The sequence below is a fragment of the Chiloscyllium plagiosum genome, chromosome 28 (genome assembly GCF_004010195.1).
Source record: "Chiloscyllium plagiosum isolate BGI_BamShark_2017 chromosome 28, ASM401019v2, whole genome shotgun sequence".
In the NCBI taxonomy this organism is placed as follows: Eukaryota; Metazoa; Chordata; class Chondrichthyes; order Orectolobiformes; family Hemiscylliidae; genus Chiloscyllium; species Chiloscyllium plagiosum.
The window spans coordinates 16,766,204-16,789,635 of record NC_057737.1 but is presented as its reverse complement, the minus strand read 5'-3'; the positions used below and the strand labels follow the sequence as shown (position 1 = coordinate 16,789,635).

General features: G+C 39.5%; 1 protein-coding gene across 3 annotated transcripts in view; it reads right to left on the bottom strand.

The window, feature by feature from the left end:
- taok1a (TAO kinase 1a) overlaps positions 1 to 23,432 on the bottom strand; it is a 174,116-nt gene that overhangs the window by 110,280 nt on the left and 40,404 nt on the right. The gene's annotated exons all lie outside the window — the stretch shown is intronic.

Sequence of the window (23,432 nt, the reverse complement as noted above, 5' to 3'; positions counted from 1 at the left end):
AGGGCTTGGAGGCCCTGGTCATGGCGGATGGAGGTGTAGAGGGATTGGATATCCATGGTGAAGATGAGATGTTGGGGGCCAGGGGAAACGGAAGTCTTGGAGGAGGTGGAGGGCGTGGGTGGTGTCTCGAATGTATGTGGGGAGTTCCTGGACTAGGGGGGATAGGACAGTGTTGAGGTAGGTAGAGATGATGCTTCAGGCTCACTGCCTTTATTCCTGATGAAGGGCTTTTGCCCGAAACATTGATTTCGCTGCTCCTTGGACGCTGCCTGAACTGCTGTGCTCTTCCAGCACCACTAATCCAGAATCTGGTTTCCAGGCATCTGCAGTCATTGTTTTAACCTCCCAGATTACAGATCATAGCTATTTTAATAAATCTTATAGATAAATTTGATCTTAATGTCAAGGCTCACATATTAACAATTATGCATTTTATTAAGAACCAAGTCAGCAGCATTTTGCATTCAAGCTTTAACAATGTATAACAGCCTCAAACATGCTTTAGAAAATTTAAATCCTGTGTTAAGGAGTTGAACAAAACATTTTCATGTAAACCTTTTTGTTCATAATATCCCCAGTGCATCTTTCACATTTTAAAACATCCTCCAGCTCAAATACATAATTTTATTGATCATGTTTTCTTTCTATGCAATTTAGATTTATTAATATTCTTGGATATTGTGTTTCACAGCATGTAAAGTTGCTTTATAGTGATGTAGCAAACTCGCTAGATATTTTGTTTTTAAAGTTCCTCAATCATTTCTAGAAATAATGGTTAACACTGTGGTTTTTCACTGATAGTGAATGCTAAAACACCTCTGAAGCAGATTATACATCATCATGATGAAGGCAATAACTTCAATAGAATTTATACACAGAACAATCAAATGAGTCAGGATTAAGAGAAACAAAGAAATTGAGGTCAAATCTGTCCAGAGGACTTCAAGAATCCAAGGACAGAATACTAAGGTCAGCTTCACAAGGGCTCATTTAAAAATAAACAAAACAAATCAACACATTAGTGTAAGGAGGCAGAAATCCAGCTCTAATTGGGCAGCCACTTCCTTCCAAATTATTCACTGCCTACGCTCATTAGATGCCAATCCGAGTTATTGCCCCAAAATTAAATATGCTGTCTGTACTAATTTTGTATTGTGCAGTTAAATAAAAGCAGTTTCAAAATGTTTCAAACACATTCACACTGCCTATATGTCTACCTGAAAAAGTATGATCCACCATTCATTTACAACCAAACTTGGTCTAAAACAGATCAACTGCTCACTTATCATTTGTGGTGGTGGCAGCAGCAGCCTTCCATCTCTCAAGATGATGGTTTGCATCGCAGTGGTCACTTCTGCATTAAGCAGGTGTAGGTCAGGAACTCCACTCTGGCATGGCAGTCTCTGTCGACGAAGAGTAGACTGAGAAGGTCACTATTCACTGGCCTGATTTCTCAGGGCCCTCTTCTCAACCAGCTGAGCTTTTTGTTTCTATTCATCTCTTCCAATGCTCTTCAAAACAAACAAAAACTCCAGGGTTTCATGACGTCACTGGCTGTCTTCCAGTTGTCAATGTCTAGCAACCTCATGTCTCACTTGCAGATGACCTTGCAGAAAAAATATGGAAGCCCAGGAAATCGCCGTCATGATCAATTCAGCATGCAGATGTTTAGATACACAGCTATTATGCATGCCTCCGTTAGCAAAGACATCTTTGGTATAACAGCTAAGAACATCGGAACAGTAGGCCATTCAGCCCCTTAAGCCTGTTCCACCATCCAAAGGAGATCGCAGCTGGTCTGTGGCCTCACTCAATATACTGCCCTTTGGCCCATATCCCTTAATACCTTTGCTAAATAAATTTATTCTTCTCAGATTTAGAATCCAGCAAGGGATTCTGGGTGATCCAAGATGGAGGACAGGAACAATTTCTGGCTGTAACAGATGCTCCTTTTTTGAGGTATTTTAGGTGTTGGAGGTGATTTCCTCTAATTCCAGGAGCAGCAATTTCTGTTTTATATGCTGTTGCATTGTTTTAGAACTTGAGGGGAAAAAAAAAGTCAAAACAACAGCACTTTTAAAAGGAAGATGATAGACAAAGGAAGCACATGGTGAAGTCAGTGCAGGAGAAAGAGTGAAATTCACAACAGATCTTGGAGGAACCTGTTTGGGAGACGTCACAGCATAGAAACAGATAAGTGGATTTTAAGCATGGTCTTACAATAAGTCTGCAGTTGGGAGTACAGTGGATTCTTCCTTGATTATATGTTTTATTGAGCTATGTCTCTTGATTAAACTTAAAATATAAGCCATAGGTATTAATTTACTCTGGAGCAGTGTTTTGTAGAATAAGACGACAGTGCTATTTTCTGGGTCTGCAGATTGAAAAAAGCAAAAATGGCCTTTAGTAGAGTGGTATGCTCTTCTTGTCGGAGGTTTACGGGTTATTGAGAATTACAGAAGCAACAAAAGCCGTTTGGTTGTGAATTTTACCAGATCGAATGGATCGGTTGGAGCGGCAGTTAGAAGCAATGAGGAATTTACAAGAGCAAGAGGATGTGATGGATGGCAGTTACGGGGCGGGGGCAGGGAACGCAGAGATAGGTTAACTCCAGGAAAGATAAGAGAGGTAGGCAGGTAGTGCAGGACCCTTCTGTGGCTATCCCCATTTCAAACAAGTATGGTATTTTGGAAAATGTAGGGGGTGATGAATTCTTAGGGGAACTTAGCACGAACAGCCAAGTTTCTGGTATTGAGACTGGCTCTAATGTAATGAGAGGTACATCAGGTTCTAATCAATTGATTGTCTTAGGGGACTCTGTAGTCAGAGGTATAGACAGATATTTCTGTGGCCAGCAGCGAAAAATCAGAATGGTGTGTTTCTTCCCTGGTGCAGGATCAACGATGTCTCAGAGAAGGGACAGAATGTTCTCAAGGGGGAAGAAGGGCCAGCAGGTCATTGTAAACATTGGAACTAACGACATAGGAAGGGAAAAGTTTGAGATTCTGAAGGAGATGAGAAAGAGTTTGGCAGGAGTTTAACAAGGAGGTCCTCGAGAGTAGTACTACCTGGATTACTCCAGGTGCTACAAGCTAGTCAGGACAGGAATAGGTGGATAGCGCAGATGAATGCATGGCTGAGGAGCTGGTGTATGGGAGAAGGATTCACATTTTTGGATCATTGGAATCTCTTTTGGGGTAGAAGTGACATGTACAAGGAGGACTGATTGCACCTAAATTGGAAGGGGACTAATATATTAGCAGGGAGATTTGCTAGAGCTGCTCAGGAGGATTTAAACTAGTAAGCTGTGGGGGTGGGGGAAGAAAGAGTTACAGGGAGCTAGAGAGGAAAGAGATCAATCTGAGACTGGTACAGTTAAGAACAAAAGCGAGTCCAACAGTCAGGGCAGGCAGGGATAAAGCAGAGAAATTAAACTGCATTTATTTCAATCCAAGGGGCCTAACGGGGAAGGTAGATGAACTCAGGGAATGGTAAGGAACATGGGACTGGGATATCGTAGCAATTACAGAAACATGGCTCAGGGATGCGCAGGACTGGCAGCTTAATGTTCCAGGATACAAATGCTACGGGAAGGATAGAAAGGGAAGCAAAAGAGGGGGAGTAGCGTTTTGAGAAGGAATAGCATTACAGCTGAGGGAGGATATTCCCAGAAATACATCCAGGGAAGTTACTTGGGTGGAAATAAGAAAGAAAGAAAGAAAGAAAGAAAGGGATGATCACCTTATTGGGATTGTATATAGACCCCCTAACAGTCAGAGGGAAATTGAGAAACAAATTTGTAAGGAGATCTCCGTTATCTGTAAGAATAATAGGGTGGTTATGGAAGGGGATTTTAACTTTCCAAACATCGACTGGGACTGCCATAGTGTTAAAACTTGACCTACTCTTGGGAAATAAAGCAGGGCAAGTGACTGAGGTGTCAGTGAGGGAGCACTTTGGGGCCAGCGACCATAATTCTATTAGATTTAAAAAGTGATGGAAAAGGTTAGACCAGATCTAAAAGTTGAAGTTCTAAATTGGAGAAAGGCCAATTTTGACGGTATTAGGCAAGAACTTTCAAAAGCTGATTGGGGGCAGATGTTCGCAGGTAAGGGGACAGCTGGAAAATGGGAAGGCTTCAGAAATGAGAATCAGAATCCAGAGAAAGTACATTCCTGTTAGGGTGAAAGGAAAAGCTGGTATGTATAGGGAATGCTGGATGACTAAAGAAATTGAAGTTTTGGTTAAGAAACAGAAGGAAGCATATGTCAGATATAGACAGGATAGATTGTGTGAATCCTGAGAAGGGTATAAACGCAGTAGGAACATACTTGAGAGAAATCAGGAGGGCAAAAAAGGGACATGAGATTGCTTTGGCAAATACAGTGAAGGAGAATCCAAAGGGTTTTTACAAAAACATTGAGGACAAAAGGGTAACTAGGGAGAGAATGGAGCCCCTCAAAGATCAGCAAGGCGGCCTTTGTATGGAGGCGCAGGAAATGTGGCAGACACTAAACAAGTATTTTGCATGGAAGATATCGAACGTAGGGAAATAGATGGTGACATCTTGAAAAATGTCCATATTACAGAGGAGAAAGTGCTGGATGTCTTGAAACATATAAAAGTGGATAAATCCTCAGGACCTGGTCAGATATACCCTAGAACTCTGTGGGAAGCTAAGGAAGTGATTGCTGGGCCTCTGACAGAGATTTGTATCTTCGATAGTCACAGGTGAGGTGCCGGAAGACTGGAGGGTGGCTAACATGTTGCCACTGTTTAAGAAAAGTGGTAAGGATAACCCAGGGAACTATAGAGCAGTGAGCCTGACGTCGGTGGTGGGCCAGTTGTTGGAGGGAATCCTGAGGGACAGGATGTACATGTATTATGCAAGGCAAGGGCTGATTAGGGATAGTCAACATGGCTTTGTGCGTGGGAAATCATGTTTCACAAACTTGATTGAGTTTTTTTGAAGTAGTAACAAAGAGGATTGATGAAGGCAGAGCGGTAGATGTGATCTATATGGACTTCAGTAAGGGCTTTGACAAGGTTCCCCTGGGAGACTGGTTAGCAAGGTTAGATCTCATGGAATATAGGGAGAACTAGCCATTTGGATAGAGAACTAGCTCAAAGACAGAGGGTGGTGGTGGAGGGTTGTTTTTCAGACTGGAGGCCTGTGACCAGGGGAGTGCTACAAGGATCGGTACTGGGTCCACTACTTTTCATCATTTATATAAATGATTTGGATGTGAGCAAGAGAGGTATAGTTAGTAAGTTTGCAGATGACACCAAAATTGGAGGTATAGCAGGACTCATACACTTAATGGTAAGGTCCTAGGGAGTGTTGCTGAACAAAGAGACCTTGGAGTGCAAGTTCATAGTTCCTTGAAAGTGGAGTCGCAGGTAGATAGGATAGTGAAGGCGGCGTTTGGTATGCTTTCCTCTATTGGTCAGAGTATTGAGTACAGGAGTTGGGAAGTCATGTTGCAGCTGTACCAGATATGGGTTAGGCCACTGTTTGAATATTGCGTGCAACTCTGGTCTCCTTCCTATCGGAAAGATGTTGTGAAACTTGAAAAAGTTCACAAAAGATATCGAAGGATGTTGCCAAGGTTGGAGGATTTGAACTATAAGGAGAGGTTGAATAGGCTAGGGCTGTTTTCCCTGGAGCATCAGAGGCTGAGGGGGTGACTTTATGGAGGTTTATAAAATCATGATGGGCTTGGATAGGATAAATGGACAAAGTCTTTTCCCTGGGGTGGGGGTATCCATAACCAGAGGACATAGGTTTAGGGCAAGAGGGGAAAGATATAAAAAAGACCTAAGAGGCAACTTTTTCACGCAGAGGGTGGTATGGAATGAGTTGCCAGAGGAAGTGGTGCAGGCTACTACAATTGCAACATTTCAAAGGCATCGGGATGGGCATATGATTAGGAAGGGTTTGGAGGGATATGGGCCAGGGGCTGGCAGGTGGGACTAGATTGGGTTGCGATATCTGTTCGGCATGGACGAGTTGGACCGAAGGATTTATTTCCGTGCTGTATGACTATGAACCACTGCTGTTTGTGGAAGGGCATTTCAAACCTCTACCAAAGGGGTGGAGAAGTGCTTCCTAACATATTTCCTGAACACTCTGGCCCTAATTGTGAGTATAGCCCCCTAGCTCTAGAATCACCAATCACAGGAAACAGTTTATCTTTATCTCCCCTGTCTTTTCCTGCTAACATCTCGAAGACTTCAATCAGATCATCCCTTAACCTTCTAACTTCTAGAGAAAACAGGCCCAACTCTTACAATATCTCCTCATAACTTATCTCCTTAAGACAATGTATCGCTCCTAAAAACCTATGTTGTACTCCCACAAAGACCAATATATCCTAACGTGTGATGTAGAGTAGACTGTCATTTCTACAATATACAACGGATACAGTAAAAACAACGGGACAGTATTCCTTCAGGACCAAGGTGCTACATGATCACACAAAGGGCGGCATAAAGTGCATAAGTGCAAAACACTTAAATTACAGTGTAAAGAATGATAATTAACTGACATTGTTCTAACAGCAATTCAAAGTCATGCAAAGAATTTCAGATCAGAGAGAGTCCGATCATAGTGTCAAGGAGCCTGCTAGCTTGGAGGAAGAAACTGTTGCACTGTCTGGCCATGAGACACCAAATGCTCCAGTATCTGCTGCCAAATGGCAGGAGGGAGAAGAGTTTGAGTGAGGGATGTGTGAGGTCTTCCACAATGCTCTTGACGATTTGGATGCAGCATGTGGTGTAAATGTTTGTAATGGAGGGGACAGAGACCATAATGATCTTCTCAGCTGTCCGCACTATCTGTTGTAGGGTCTTATGATCAGAAATGGTGCAATTGCCAAACCAAGCAGTGATGCAACAACTCCGGGTACTCTCAATGAAGGTGGTTTGCTGGGGGGAGGGCGGGGTTCTTTCCTCGGTCTATGCAGAAAGTAGAGATGCTGCTGGGCTTTCTTGGCTACGGAGCTGGTGCTGAGGGATCAGGTGAGATTTGCCCAGATCTGCTCATAGTACTCCAAGTGGGGTCAACAAAATACTAAGATTATGAACGGCTGTTCCTTATGAAATGGAATGGTATCTCTAATAACATTGTTTTAGCTAGTGTGAGGCAGAGCACAGTGCTGTTGCAGAAGAGGCATTAAGCGGGACATTTGAAAATAGATACAGATAACAAGGGCTAAAATCTATTAATATGAAATTGAATATTCTGAATAGGGTAGATAATGGGACACACACACACATTACAAAAGATTCACCTGTAAAATAAATTGCCTATGTTCATAATTGGGTAGGCTAGAGTAGGAAATAGTGGACAATAGTGGGCAGGGGAAGCTAGAAAAGCTTTTGGTTACACTTCAGGCTCACACACTTGATCTACATGCAAACCAAGTCAGGGGGGCCACAGAGCCTCCTCGTGAGCCTTGCCAAAGTAGCTATCAACAGGTCCAAGTAGCAGGACTTTGAGGGATTCATAGTATCCAACTGTCCACCCTTCTTTTGTGGTTTCATCTGTGCTCAGCTGTCCATTGAAAGGGAATATGCTGTGTTTACTGGTATGATAGTGGCCTTCAAAAGGACCAATGAGCACTGCAGAGGCTGTAATTCATCGTTACCCGATGAGGCCATTTAGGTTGGATTGTAATAAGTTTCCACCATTTGTTTGATTTTTGTTCTTTGCTACAGTGCCATACTAGGAGCCAACTTGTTTCAGGTTTAACTGAAGAGTGTAGGAAAAGAACTGGCCTATTAGGTGTCCAGAGACTCATGACTCAACTCAGCCAGTGCACTGAGCCAAAACAAGTCGAGCAAAAAAGTCAACTACAGCTGTTCCAACCCGGGTGGAGTCAGTTCTGGGACAGCACTGGGCCTCTAAAACAGTATTAATAATTTCAGGTTTTTTTTGGAGAACTTAAGTGAACTAAATTTCAAGATTACCCCAAAGGTTTCTAATGCTTTAGACAGGAGAAGGGAAACATCGAGATCATTTTAGGGATACCGTTTCTAACAATGGAATTTTATGCAATTTTGAGAGTTTGGTTGGATCTTTCCTCACAGCAAAGAAAAGCTTGCATAAGCGACCTAGTACACAAGGAACACAGTCAGGGACCATTTGTATCAATGATGGAGTAATAGGAAATTAAAGAGGCGAGCAACAGCACAAGATTGAGTTTGCTTTTGTTAAATACACTCCTACTCAGCATAGGCATAATAGCTGCAGTTTTTGCCATATATTTAAAGAGCTTAGTTTAAGTTTTGGAGAAGGAACTGAATGTTCACATTTGAGTATGTGTTCTGTAAAAAAAAACTATACCAGCAATTTATAAATGCTAAGTTTGACTAACTAAGCTAGTTGATTTTTTTCAGATGGTCATAGCTAGCCAAGTGTCTATGCACCTTGACTATGTAGATATTCAGATGGTACATGATAAAGGCACTGCACAAGAGGTTAGCAAAAATAAAATGCATGGAATCCGGTGACATAAATTGGCAGCACTCTGCAAGGCAGCAGACACACACTGGGAATAATGTGAATGTTTTCCATTTGACAGGATGATCTCTGCACTGGAGTTTCAGCACTTTACTTAAGAATGCTTTAGATTACATTACAGTGTGGAAACAGGCCCTTCGGCCCAACAAGTCCACACCGACCCGCCGAAGCGCAACCCACCCATACCCCTACATTTACCCCTTACCTAATACTACGGGCAATTTAGCATGGCCAATTCACCTAACCTGCACATCTTTAAATGAAGGAACAGAGTTGTAAACAGCTATTTCAGGTGATACTAAATTAGAAAGTACAGATATAAATGGGAGGTGAGTGCTGGAGTTGAAAAGGGTCAGTGACAAAAACAAAAAAAGGAACGGCAGGAAAATTCTATTTAGGGAAGTGTGGGGGTCATCTACTTTTGATTGAATAAAGTGTGATGAGAATAGAAGCTGTGCACAAGCAATAAGATTTAGGTGTCTACGTTCACAGATTTTAAATTTAATTAACAAGGCTAATGGATTTGTTGGTCCTCATGCACTGTAGCAGCATTCTGAAATAGAAAGAAGAAATATTGCAGTTTTGAGGTTACAATCACATCAGATACTTTTAAAGGTCAGAAAGTCATTTGGAGCTATGAACAAACTACATTTTTCCAAAATAAAAAGTGATTTAAGTTAAATGCTTCAATCAGATACCTATGGAGTTAACTGATGAGGTTTTACAGTTAGCTTCGATGGCCAGTAAAACAGACCAGGTACCATAACACAGATTGAGGGAGTCAGAAGAATCAGGTTTTGTAGTTCAGTTTCATCCCAGCAGAAAGGAAGTTGGGCAGAAAGCTCTAGACTTAAACAGTTTGATTTCTGAAATCTCTAAATTGTGAGAGTTTGTATCGAGCTTTCTGCATTGCCGGATTTTTTTTCCCGGGGGTGGGGGGGGGGGAAAAGGTGTGTGTGTGTGTGTGTGTGTGTGTCGTGGTGGTGGTTGTTTAGGCCATTACAGTTGCAAAGAAATTTTCTAGGCTCTCAGAACCGAAAAGCAATCTAGGCCACTAGAACACCTCTAAGCCATCACATTTGGAGTCAGTTTGTAATGAAGTATTAAGACTAGAGTAACACTTCACAGGAATTGAATACCTGAAAAGGATAATACTTGGGAATAGACTGAAACTTTGTTCTGCTTTTTAAACTGTCAAATATAGATTTTTGTTTTCAAAAAAAGTATAATAAACTTGTGTTATTTAACAAAAGAACATTGGCATCCTTATGTAAATATGTTCAGTGGCGACAAACCACAGTAATCAAATGCAAAAGTTAAACTTATGATCTGTTGAGCCAAGTTTCACTCTGGGATCTGACTCACCAACCATTACCACTACCTGGCATTATAATATGTCCAAACCAGGATTGTCAGCACTACCTCTCAACAATTGAAAATAGATAACAGAAAATTAGTGTGTTTCTGAATTAGCATTCCTTTTTTTTTAAAACATAGCGCATGCGTGCACGCTAACCATTAAATAGAAGAGATTACCAAATTGGCCAATGTTTTAAAACAATTCTTTTGGCTACTATCTTAAACATCTTAGTCTTCCATCAAGTTTGGAATTTCCTAAGACAATTATTAAATTAAATGTGAAAAATGCACACTACAGAATTCTCCTTATGTCTATACTCACTCTGTATTGTACCTTTCAACAGAAATTCCCATCATATCATAAATGCACAGATTCATGAAACACCTTGGCCTTGAGTTGCTTGAAATGCTTCTTGCATTTAAAGATATTTTTTTTAAAAAACCATGATGTATCAAAGGTACTTGTGGTGCATCCACCAACTCAATAGTAGCTTCTGTACAAGAGTTTGTTTTTGCATGAAAACCTTTTTGATGACTTTTGGCCTTCTCTCTTGCAGGCACCTATTAGCTTGCTAGGTACAATATATGGACTGCTCTCCAAAAATTTAACAGAACTATCCCTTGGACAGACAATGATAGGAGATGGCAATGTAACGTTTTTACATTCTACCTGCAAGACAAAGACATGCTACCCTATCCTCGGGATATCCAATTATTTTGCAGGCCAGCAGAATGAATTAACCCTTTAACATCTCAGAACACATATAAGTACGAACTCTAAGATGCTTGGCATCCACAGACACTTTAAACATAAAACAGATCCTTTGGAATAACATGCCCATGCTGACCAGATATCCTAATCTAGTCCCATTTGCCAGCACTTGGTCCATATTCCTCTAAACCCTTCCTATTCATATACCCATCCAGATGCCATTTAAAATATTGTAATTGTACTAGCTTCTACCACTTCCTCTAACAGCTCATTCCATACACGCACCACCCTCTGTGTGAAAACATTGTCCCTTAGGTCCCTTTTAAATCTTTCCCCTCTCACCTAAACATATGCCCTCTAGTTCTGGACTCCCTGACCCCAGGGAAAAGACTTTGTCTATTTACCTTATCCCTGCCCCTCATGACTTTATAAACCTCTTAAGTTCACCCCTCAGCCTCCGACACGCCAGGAAAATCAGCCCTATTCAGCCTCCCCCTATAGCTCAAACCCTCCAACCCTGGCAACGCCCTTATAAATCTTTTTTAAACCCTTTCACGTTGCACAACATCCTTCCTATTGGAGGGAAACCAGAACTGCACACAATATTCCAAATGTGGCCATACCAATAATGCCCTGTACAGTCGCAACATGACCTCCCAACTCCTGTACTCAATGCTCTAACCAATAAAGTCAAGTATACCAAACAACTTCTTCACTATTCCATTTACCTGCGACTCCACTTTCAAGGTACTATGAACCTGGACTCCAAGATCTCTTTGTTTAGCAACATTCCCAGGACCTTACCATCAAGTACTAAGTCCTGCTACTTGTAATCAGAAAAGAGAACTGTGCAGCCAGATGAATAACAGAGTGGCATGGGGGCAAATGAACACTGAAATCAGAATGGAGCCACCAATTCTGTTGGTGATCTATGGCTTAAAACAAGCCACAAATAAGAAAATGTTTCATATTCTAAACATACTTTGTACAAAAATAGAGAAATCTAATTCTTATTTGTGAATAAGTCTTCAGGTTGCGAATAGGTTCCATTCTGGATTTCATTAACAAGTCAATTTGTATGCAAGGCAGAAAATAATGCAGCCAATATAAAATAACCATTCATAAGTACGAGGAAACATTCAATTTAAAATCCATGTAAATACACCCCTGTATGTTAAGTATGAGTGTTTGTAAATTGGATTTTCACAAACTGCAGACCCCTGTATTTCTTAGTATAGAAATTACAGTACTTTGACACAACAGATCACTTTTGGGCAAACTTATCCAACTTGCCCTTGGTACTGGTAATGAAGGACTGACTTGTCCCACTTAATTTTCAAATGGCCCAGATTTAATCCAAATGAGGTCAGGCACATGAACATGGCACATTTTAACTGTTGTCTTTTCAAGCTATAACATAAAACACCCTTCTTCTCATCTTATACAGTCCAATCTAAGGACAGCATTTCATCTCCACAAAGTTAAATTTACAACTATGATCGATGATACATTCATTTAGAGGAATTACTTGACACGGTTAAGTGAATCGACAGTTAAGCTTGAGAAAATGGCTATTTTTTTGACTACATTGACTGTTAACTGTGCATGCCTAACTCAAAAAACTATAACCATCTTCAAGAGGAAAGTGGTCACTGATCAAAATTTTTATCTGAAAATGAAAATATAACTACAAAGTCTTGTTTTTAAAATCTGAATATTGATTTCCATTTAGCTTTCGCTTCATATTGAGGTGTTTGTTATCAAAACTAATATGATCTGCAGTATTTAAAATCAGAAGCATAAATGCCATAATTCAATCTACAAACTTAATGTATGTTGTCTCCGATTCTGTACTGTCAAATGTTACAAAAAGTGGTAAACCAACCTAGGCTGATTCATATACTATTAATTTAAGATGCAAACAAAGGTGAACCTGAAGATAAATAGTGATTAGTACAAACAACTGTAGAAAAACAATTGATTTTTTTTAATTCAAGCCAGATCTGTCACCTGCTGAAAGTCAGAAGACACCAGAGGCTTTTAAATCCACAAATATACAGAATGCATATTTGAACTGAATATGTATAGCCATGGCGACACCTTTATTCCACGTGGTGGGAAAATATAACTATAGGCTAGCTAATAGAAAACCTTGCAGAATTCACAACTTAAAATAAAACCACTGAGTATTTAGAATTGTACGTCTATCAATTATCTACATATTTAAAAAGATTTCCTTTTCAAATTTAATTTTTTGAAGCAGTAACTGAATACAGACAAAAGGTATGGAGTTGATATACCACATATAGATTTTCAAACAGCATTCAATAAAATTCCTCAAGTAGTATGTTTGAAAGGTTAGTGTATGGTATATGTAGAACAGGACAGCATGAATATAAGGATTTGGGAACCAATGCTGAAGTGAGTGTAGCTCCAATTAGAGAGACTTAGAAGGATGTACATGTTATTTTTTGAGTTTATACATAGATTTTGTTTTAAGAGGAACAACAATGAAATGACCCCTGATAATGAAGAGGTTTATTACATAATTTCTGAACATGTGTAGTAGTAGTAGTTGATAAAATCATAAGATGAGAACAAAATTTGTGCTTATATAGGCAAATAGCTCAAGAGTGAGATAGCAGTGATATAAGAATTCAAAATATTCATTAGGCTAATATTAAAGACGCATCTGCAAAAGGAAGTGCTGTAGTATAGGACACCAGTCGCAAGTTAAGATTGAGGCACAGATTAATTGATCTTTTAATGGAAAATATTTGAAAAAAAGGAAGATTAAATTTTAAAGTATTCTAACAAAACCTCACAAAAAGCCAAATAGTCACCTTTCAATTTATTTACTATTAAGATCTTACAATGTAAAGCCTTTATTAATGTCAGTACATCTCACTGAACACCAGCAAACAAAAAACAAGAGTTTGGTGTTTTGGCATCACCAGTTACAATGGAAACTATAAACCAATCACAGTTCATTGCAAAAAATACTGAGCCAAGATTATGGCTCACAAGTATAATCACAACTGAAAATATAAGATCACGTACCCTACAAGCTAATGTCCAAGTCCATCAAGACTCGAAAGGTTAGCTTGCTCTCTTTCTATAGATGCTGTCTGAGCAGCCATGATCTTCAGCATTTGTTGTTTTCAGTAATACTCAAGCCCATTGGCGTTGTCAGTTTCATCACACAAAAATAGGTTCCTAACTAATCTGCTTCAAGAAACCCAAAATTTTTTCTACAATCCACTTCAGAAACAATATTTTGAAGTTTGATGGCAGTAACATCAACACTAAGCAACTTAACTAACCTGTTCCTGGCACATATGCATACTGGCCTATATTTTACTGCGTTCAAATAAATATGTGGTCATTTTGTTTTGTGCTGAAGTAAACTGATCCAAATTCAACACCTCTTGCTCATGTGTGAAAAATAAACACAAGATGACTGTGTGGAGTCTAGGTAAGGTTTCAATTCTTTCCAAATAGAAACAGGATTGGTTTGTTGTTATCAAACATAAAAAACTAAAAATATATTTAGTTCACATTTCAAAAGCTATAGAAAATAAGTAACCTTTTCTTTGTGAAATGAAACTACAGCATTGTTTTGGAAACAATAAAATCATTAGTTCATTCAAGTGTGTCCAGAACATAATTTTGCTGTTAATGCAAGTGATGCTTTCCACAACATAGCAAAAAAAAATCTAGGATTTTCTGTTTTATTATTGATTTTCAGGACCCACAGTAATTTTTTCTTTATAAGAAAATAACATTGGCTAAATGCATCTGAGATATATAAAGAAATGTTTAAATCTTCTCACATGCTACAATAACATAAAAAGGAAGAATCAAAAGTTATAAAGAGAAACCTATGAATTAACAAATTATGTCTGTGCTATTGCTCTAATCATATTCATATCAAATAGCAATGTTAATAGTTCTATCCACAGTGAAGCTTAGATTGCCTCCTGTTAAATAAGATTTAAATTTACTGATCATTGCTTGTTGAATCTTAACATTCCTTTAATACTATAATAAAATTATCGCATATTATTTAGCATAGGTAGCAAAATCAATAACTTGAGATATTTGGGTACTGTAAGAGAAGAAACTTTCATTAGAGACTTTAGAAATGAAAAATGAAACATTTTCAAAAATATTTTGGCTTTACTGCTCAAATTTAATTATTTTAAACGGCCGTATTTTCCTCCATACAGTGTATCTTAATAATGCCAATCACCCATTCCTGATATCTTTTCAATTACTTGAACCAGGGCTTTTTACAGCTAAAAAATGTCTTGTAACACCTAGTATACTTCTTGACAAAGGCCAGCATTCAATTGTACTTTTCAATTTCCATACGTAAATGGACTTGTAAATCACTTTGTACCTTCACTGTGCCCACACTTTACCATCCAGCTAAATTTAACTCTGCACTTTGGGTATTGAAGACAATGAGTTATTAACTAACAGCAGCATCAATTCAACTAAGTATTTTCCTTTGACAAGTTCAGGTACACATTGGCTAATTAAAATACATTACTAGTGGAGATTAGATGATAAGTCAAAAAATAAAGTAAAAGCAGAAAATGCTGAAAATATTTGGCAGTCCTAGCAACATGCAGAGACACAAACAGTTGGCAGTTCTGTTGACAGGTCACAGACCTGAAATGTTAACCCTGTTTCTCCTCCTAAAAATGATGTCAGATCTACATCTTGCCTCTAATTTCTATTTTCATATGCTTTGATTCACTGTAAGCAATTTCACAGGATATAGGACATACAATAAAAAGTTCTATTCCTATCAGAGTTTGCTGTTTGAATGCTTCACAAATTGTCAAGCAGTAATTTTAAGATTCAAGGATTATACACCAAACATTATATACATGCTGGCCAGAACTCCTACAGATATCCTAAAGGATCCTAAAGGAACTGTGCTACAGTTTCACCTACATTATACCTAACCTTCATTCATGATTGAAATACTGTGCCTGTACCCCCAACTAGATTCCACCACCCTCCATTTTGCATCAGAAACCTTGCTGGACTCCGCACACACTAACTTTTATCAACACACCAGTACACGCCATCTATTATTGGCCTATAGTCCAGGGCATAGTCTTAGTACACTCTGCTGGCCACTGGCTAGATCCCTCACTCCTTAATTACCTAAACCCAATCCAATCAACAAGTCAACATCAACAGTACCCTGCCAAGTTAAGAGAGAGGAGAAAGTGAGGACCACAGATACTGGAGATCAGAGTCAAGAGTGTGGTGCAGCGAAAAGCACAAGTCAGGCAGCATCTGAGGAGCAGGAGAATCGAGGTTTCGGGCTTAAACCCATCATCAGGAAAGGCCTGACCTGCTGAGCTCTTCCAGCACCACATCTTGACCCTGCCAAGTTAAACCATCTTTGGGTGAATCACTTTTCTGACATGAACGAAAACTAAAACAGGCAAAATTTTACAGCAGAGTATTGGAAGAAACAATAATTAAGAGTAGAAAGTGACAGTACAACTTTTTTAAAAAATACAGATAAAAAGAGAAGCAATTTGTAGCTGAACAAAACTGGGTGCAAGGAGAAACTTGAACCAATGGATTGTGCTGAAAAAAATTTATTATTTACACATGCCATTATCATTAAGTATATGATCTGCCAGCAAAATTCAAAGACTAAAGAGATACGATTAAATTTAATAGTCAGATTTTCTGGTCAATTTTACGTAATCACAGAGTTGTTATGGTGCTGAAGGTGGCTATTCAGCCCAGCATATCTGCATTGGCTCTCCAAACGAGTATTACGACTTAGTGCCATTCTTTTATCTTTCGCTTGAAACCTGACATTATTTCAATAGGAAAAAAATCCAATAACGTCTTGGATAACTTGACTGAGCGTGCCTCTCTACACTTCTACACATTACATTCTATAGCCTAATTACTGTGTGAACAAGTATTTTCCTCAATACATTTGCTTCTTCAGCAAATTACTGTGCCTTCTCATTCTCAACCTTTTTATGAACAAGAACAATCTCTCCCCATCAAGTCTCACTGTTTGAATACTTTGCTTTCTCCTCTCCATGGTAAATAGTCCCAATTTTTCTAATCTGTCCTCACAATCTGAAGTTTCAAATCCCTCTTCTGCACCATCTCCAATGTGTTCATCCTTCCTGAAGAGTGGCACCAAGAACAATAAAACAAAATGCCAGCTGACATCTAACTAGTGCAATATACAAGTTAAGCATAACCTTTTGCACTTGTACATTATACACCCATGTATCATTTGTAAACTTTGAAATGGAAATATTCCAATACCAACTCCTGGGGAACTCAGATAAATCTTTTTCCAGCATGAAAAATATCCATTGGCCATTACTCATCCAACTGTGCATCCATGTTGCTACTGTCACTTTTATTCCATGTGTTTTTATTTTAGCTGACACTTTTGTGCTGGGCCTTTTGGAAGTCCATGTTGGACATATCAGCAGCATTGCCCCTCATCAATTGTCTCTTTTAACTCTTCAAAAAACTTCAAGTTAAACAACATTTTCCCTTATGAAATCCATGCTGGCTGTCTTCAATTCACCCACATTACTATGCTATTAATGCTAGGCCAAATATTGTTCCTACAGGTTTCCCATCACCAAAGTTAAACTGACTGGTTTGTAATTGCTGGGCTGATCTATTCTTCTTTTTAAGTAAGAATGTAATGTTTGTTATTCTCCAGCCTTCTGGCATCATCCCCAAGCCTACAGAACACTGAAAAATTTATGGCCAGTGCCTGAGCAATTACTATTTTCAGGAAGATAGTAAAAGCTTTTTTAGGTATGTGAAAGACAAAAAAATGGTTAAGACTAAAATTGGGCCCTTGAAGACTGAAACAGGGGAATATATTACGGGGAACAAAGAAATGGAAAAATTGAATTGGTACTTCAGATCTGTATTCACTGGGGAAGACACAAGCAATCCCCCTGAGGTAACAGTGGCTGAAGGACCTGAACTGAAGGGAATTTATATTTGCCAGGAATTGGTGTTGGAGAGACGGTTAGGTCTGAAGATTGATAAGTCGTCGGGGCCTGATGGTCTACATCCCAGGGTACTGAAGGAGGTGGCTCGAGAAATCGTAGATGCATTAGTGATTATTTTCCAGAGTTCGATAGATTCGGGATCAGTTCCTGCAGATTGGAAGGTGGCTAATATTGTACCACTTTTTACTAAAGATGGGAGAGAGAAAGCAGGAAATTATAGACCAGTTAGTCTGACCTCAGTGGTGGGAAAGATGCTGGAGTCTATTATAAAGGATGAAATTACGACACATCTGGATAGTAGTAACAGGATAGGTCAGAGTCAGCATGGATTTATGAAGGGAAAATCATGCTTGACTAATCTTCTGGAATTTTGAGGATGTAACTCTGAAGATGGACGAGGGAGATCCAACAGATGTAGTGTACCTGGACTTTCAGAAAGCTTTTGATAAAGTTCCACATAGGAGGTTAGTGAGCAAAATTAGGGCGCACGATATTGGGGGCAAAGTACTAACTTGGATTGAAAGTTAGTTGGCTGACAGGAAACAGTAGCGATAAATGGCTCCATTTCGGAATGGCAGGCAGTGACCAGTGGGGTACCGCAGGGATCAGTGCTGGGACTGCAGCTTTTTACAATATATATTAATGATACAGAAGATGGTATTAGTAATAACAGTAGCAAATTTGCTCATGATACTAAGCTGGGTGGCAGGTTGAAATGTGAGGAGGATGTTAGGAGATTACAGGGTGAACTGGACAGGTTAGGTGAGTGGTCAGATGCATGGCAGATGCAGGTTAATGTGGATAAATATATGGTCATCCACTTTGGTGGCAAGAACAGGAAGGCAGATTACTACCTAAATGGAATCAATTTAGGTAAGGGGGCAGTACAAAAAGATCTGGGTATTCTTGTACACCAGTCAATGAAGGTAAGCATACAGGTACAGCAGGTAGTGAAGGCGGCTAATAGTATGCTGGTCTTCATAACAAGAGGGATTGAGTATAGAAGCAAAGAGGTTCTTCTGCAGCTGTACGGGGCCCTGGTGAGACCACACCTGGAGTATTGTGTGCAGTTCTGGTCTCCAAAGTTGAGGAAAGCCATTCTGGCTATTGAGGGAGTGCAGCGTAGGTTCACGAGGTCAATTCCTGGAATGGCGGGACTACCTTACGCTGAAAGACTGGAGCGACTGGGCTTGAATACCCTTGAGTTTAGAAGACTGAGGGGGGATCTGATTGAGACATACAAGATTATTAAAGCACTGGACACTCTGGAGGCAGGAAGCATGTTTCCGCTGATGGGTGAGTGCCGAACCAAAAATACGGGGTAGACCATTTAGGACAGAGATGAGGAGAAACTTCTTCACCCAGAGAGTGGTGGCTGTGTGGAATGCTCTGCCCCAGAGGGCAGTGGAGGCCCCGTCTCTGGATTCATTTAAGAGTTGGTTGGAGCTCTTAAGGAAAGTGGAATCAAGGGTTATGGAGATAAGGCAGGAATAGGATACTGATTAAGGATGACCAGCCATGATCATATTGAATGGTGGTGTAGGCTCGAAGGGCAGAATGGCCTACTCCTGCACCTATTGTCTACCTTTAGTATTGTTGAATTCATCCTAATACTTTGCCAACTTTAAGCAGTAGTCTATCCAATAACTGATTCATGGAAATCTTCCAGTGACAGAAGTGAATAAATAGCCTATGTCATAGTCTGGGTAGCATCTGCTTCCACGGTAAATACAGACACAATGTACTAATTAAACATTTCAGTGATGTCCACCAACTTCCATGTTGGAATCTCCTTTTTGCTCCCTAATCAACCTTACTCTTTCACTCACTATGTGAATGAAAAAACCTTCTTCCTATTTGCTTTTTATTCATCACCCTTCTAAATTATGCTGCTCTGTCAGTTACTTTATGTGGAAGACATCTCATCATTAGAGTCTTCACTATCATTAGGAACTTATTGGATTTGTACACTGAACACTCATTAAACTTGCCACAGAAAATTATAAACTGGAATTTAACAGCACACACAGCTTAATAAGTTGATAGTTTTCATTCAATGTTAATCAATCTTTCTGGACAAGAAGGGTAACAAGTTAAACTATTCAATCTCATTCATGGGCAAGTTGCTGGGGAAGATCCTGAGGGACTGGATTTACATGCATTTGGAAAACCAAGGATTGATTAGGGATGGTCAACGTGGCTTTCTTCATGGGAAATCATGTCTCACTATCTCAATTGAGTTTTTTTGAAGTAGTAACAAAGAGGATTGACAAAGGCAGAGTGGTGGACATGATCTATATGGACTTCAGTAAGACACTGGACAAGATTCCACATGGTAGACTGGTTAGCATGGTTAGATCTCTCAGAATACAAGGCAAACTATTTGGACACAAAACTGGCTTGAAGGTTGGAGACATAGGATGGTTGTGGAAGGTTGCTTTTCAGACTGGAGGCCTGTGACCAGCGGTGTGCATAAGGATTGGTGGTGGGTCCACTGCTTTTTGTCATTTATATATGTAATTTGAATGTGAACATAGGAGGTATGTTCAGTACATTTGCCAATGACACTAAAATTCATGGTGTAGCGAACTGCCAAGAACGTTACCTCAGAGTACAATGAGACCTTGATCAGATGAGCCAATAAGCCGAGGCATGTGAGATGGAGTTTAACTGAGGTAAATATGAGGTGCTGCATTTTGGAAAATCAAATCAAGGTAAGGTCCTGAGGAATGCTGCTGAACAAAGAGACCTCGGGGTGCAGGTTCACAGTTCCTTGAAAAAGTAGAGTCACAGGTAGAAATAAGAGTGAAGGCCGCGTTTGGTATGCTTGCCTTTATTGGTCGATGCACTGATTGTAAGAGTTGGGAGGTCATGTTACGGCTGCACAGGACATTGGTTAAGCCAATTTTGGCATATTGTATGCAATTCAGGTCTTCCTTCTATCGGAAGGATGTTGCGAAACTTGAAAGGGTTCAGAAAAGATTTACAAGGATGATGCCAGGGTTGAAGGGTTTGAGCTATATGGAGCAGCTGAATAGACTGGAGCTGCTTTCCCTCGAATGTTGGAGGCTGAGAAGTGTCATAGAGTTATAGAGATGTACAGCACAGAAACAGACCTTTCGGTCCAAGTAGTGACATGATAGAAGTTTATAAAATCATGAGGGGCATAGATAGGGTGAAGAGGCAAGTCTTTTCCCCCAGGGTAGCAGAGTCCAAACCTAGAGGACATAGATTTAAGATGACAGGTGAAAGACACCGAAAACCCATTTTTTATTCCTGATGAAGGGCTTTTGCCCGAAACGTTGATTTCAAAGCTCCTTAGATGCTGCCTGAACTGCTGTGCTCTTCCAGCACCACTAATCCAGAAGTTGGACCAAATGGTCTGTTTCCATGCTGTACATCTCTATGACTCTATGCATGTAGTCAATTGTTGAGCTGGAAATGTTAAAAATGTCAATTTCTTTCCCTCACTTTTCTTTCCTTCTGAACCAATCTCCGTTTACTTTTTATCCCTTTTGTTACATCCAATCTGACCTTTAAACACACGCCCCTCTCAGTTCCATTGTTTAAGGGAAAATACTGGTGGCCCTGGAATGCAGGACCACCAGTTCCCCTTTCCAAGCCATTAGCAGCTTATAGTTTTGACAATTGTAGCACATGATAAATTTTGAAGCTAAGGGTGCAGAAGAGAGCTTATCTAATGACATGTTAGGAAAGATATGCTCCAGTAAAACTCAGCCACATGAGGTAAAAGCTGACAGGAAATGGAAGCAACAGTATGAATTAACCGCAGTGAGGAAAGGTGGTGAAGAGCGATAAGGGAAAGACTTCCCTTTATCACTGCATCCACTTCATAGAAGATCCAATTACTTTGAAATATGATGTTGTTGTTCATCATAAAGAAGCTACTTGATATGTGCAGCATGAAGTTGTCCCTGGTAATATGAGAATTATGCAAAACAATTTTCTGAAAACTATGAAATAACCACAATATAAAACTTGCTATTCAACTTTATATTAAGGTTTTAACAGAAATCATACATTGGAAAGGCTGTCAAAAACAGTGAATTTGTACCATAAGGAAAGGGTCTGGAAAATTACCCTTGCCACAGTGTTATGCTCATGCAGCTTTGACCAAAATCAAAAAATATTTAACATTAAAGTACCATATCCTAAAAGCAGCGCTAAAACGTGTTCAGTTTCAACGTATTTCCAAACCAAGGCAAAGAAGAAAATATCACCACTATGAAGCACATGGCAACCTTATCCTCTGTCTAAAGATAATACCCAATAACATTGGGAAATGGCAACAACGGCAACCCACTACTGTAATCATTCCTCAGCTTCTACCTCCTCCTGCGGTGCGCATCACAGATGCCAGCCTTGAACCAATTTGATTCACCCAACATAAGCATAAGCTTGAAGACACTAGATAGTGCACAAGTTAAAGGCCCCAACAACATTGCAATAATACTGATGATTTGTACTACACAACATATGATCCTAGCCAAGCTGTTGCAGTACAGCTACAGCACTGGCAGTTACCTAGTACTGTGGGAAAATTGCCCAGTTATGTCCCATTCACAAAAAAACAAGGCAAACCCTATATTAAAGAGTTAATTTCTCTACTGACCTGCAAGAAATTGAATCCCCCAGGGGTAGATGGTGTGTCTTTTTCTTATAGATGGAATGTGTAGAAGTGTAATTTCAGCAAGAGGATGCAAAAAAAAAAACGCCAAAATTAAGGTTGTACTAATACTTGGGTTGGGGGGCAAAGTTTCAATGTAAATTGTGCCATGCTGAGAGTGTTTTATGTTTAATTATCTTGATTTGTTAAAATACTGGCTCAGAAAATTCCTTTAAGTCAGTGTTTTGACTTATGTGAATCAGGATCTCAATTCAATGCGTTTTGTGGGTTACATAATTGGGTAGATTTAGTTTTTACATTGAAATTATATAAGATTATGTCCTTTATTAAATTATCAAACTTGTAATCTTAAAACAAATTGATTGAGTGCCTTGAGCCCCAGATGAGAGTATTGTATTAAAATATCTTTGCTGCTGTGTTTTTAATGCAGAGTGTTCACAAAAAGAAGAGTGCGTTTTGAGTTTGATGTTTTTAGAGAACATTAGAACTTGCAGCTGAGCTGGTTAAATTCTGTTAATTGTTAAGACTTCACTGCTCCCTTTCATATTGCAAATTCAAACGATGTTGATCTTTACCAAAGTTGCCACTGTCATTCCGATGGATTTATTTGGAAAGTTTCATTGCAGAATATATTAACAAATATATTCTGCATTTGTTTCCCACAAATATTTGAGATTTAAATATGAACTGAAAATGCCTCTTAAATGGCAAGAGCACAGGAAACATTTTGTTGGTTTCTTGCTGTTCTATATTTTGGAAATACTTTTCCTGACAGCTTTCACATTAGCCAAGTATTAATTTGTTAAAGGAAAATAATTTTTGAATAACCTGAATGGGGTCCCACGAGGGTTTGATTTTAGGACCATTGATTGCTGTTTACAAATGACTCAATTGTTTAGGCAGTACAATTTAGAAGTTTATTGATTGTACAAAACTTAGAGTCACAGAGATGTACAGCATGGAAACAGACCCTTCGGTCCAACCCGTCCATGCCGATATCCAACCCAATATCCCAACCCAATCGAGTCCCACCTGCCAGCACCCGACCCATATCCCTCCAAACCCTTCCTATTCATATACCCATCCAAATGCCTCTTAAATGTTGCAATTGTACCAGTCTCCACCACTTCCTCTGGCAGCTCATTCCATTCA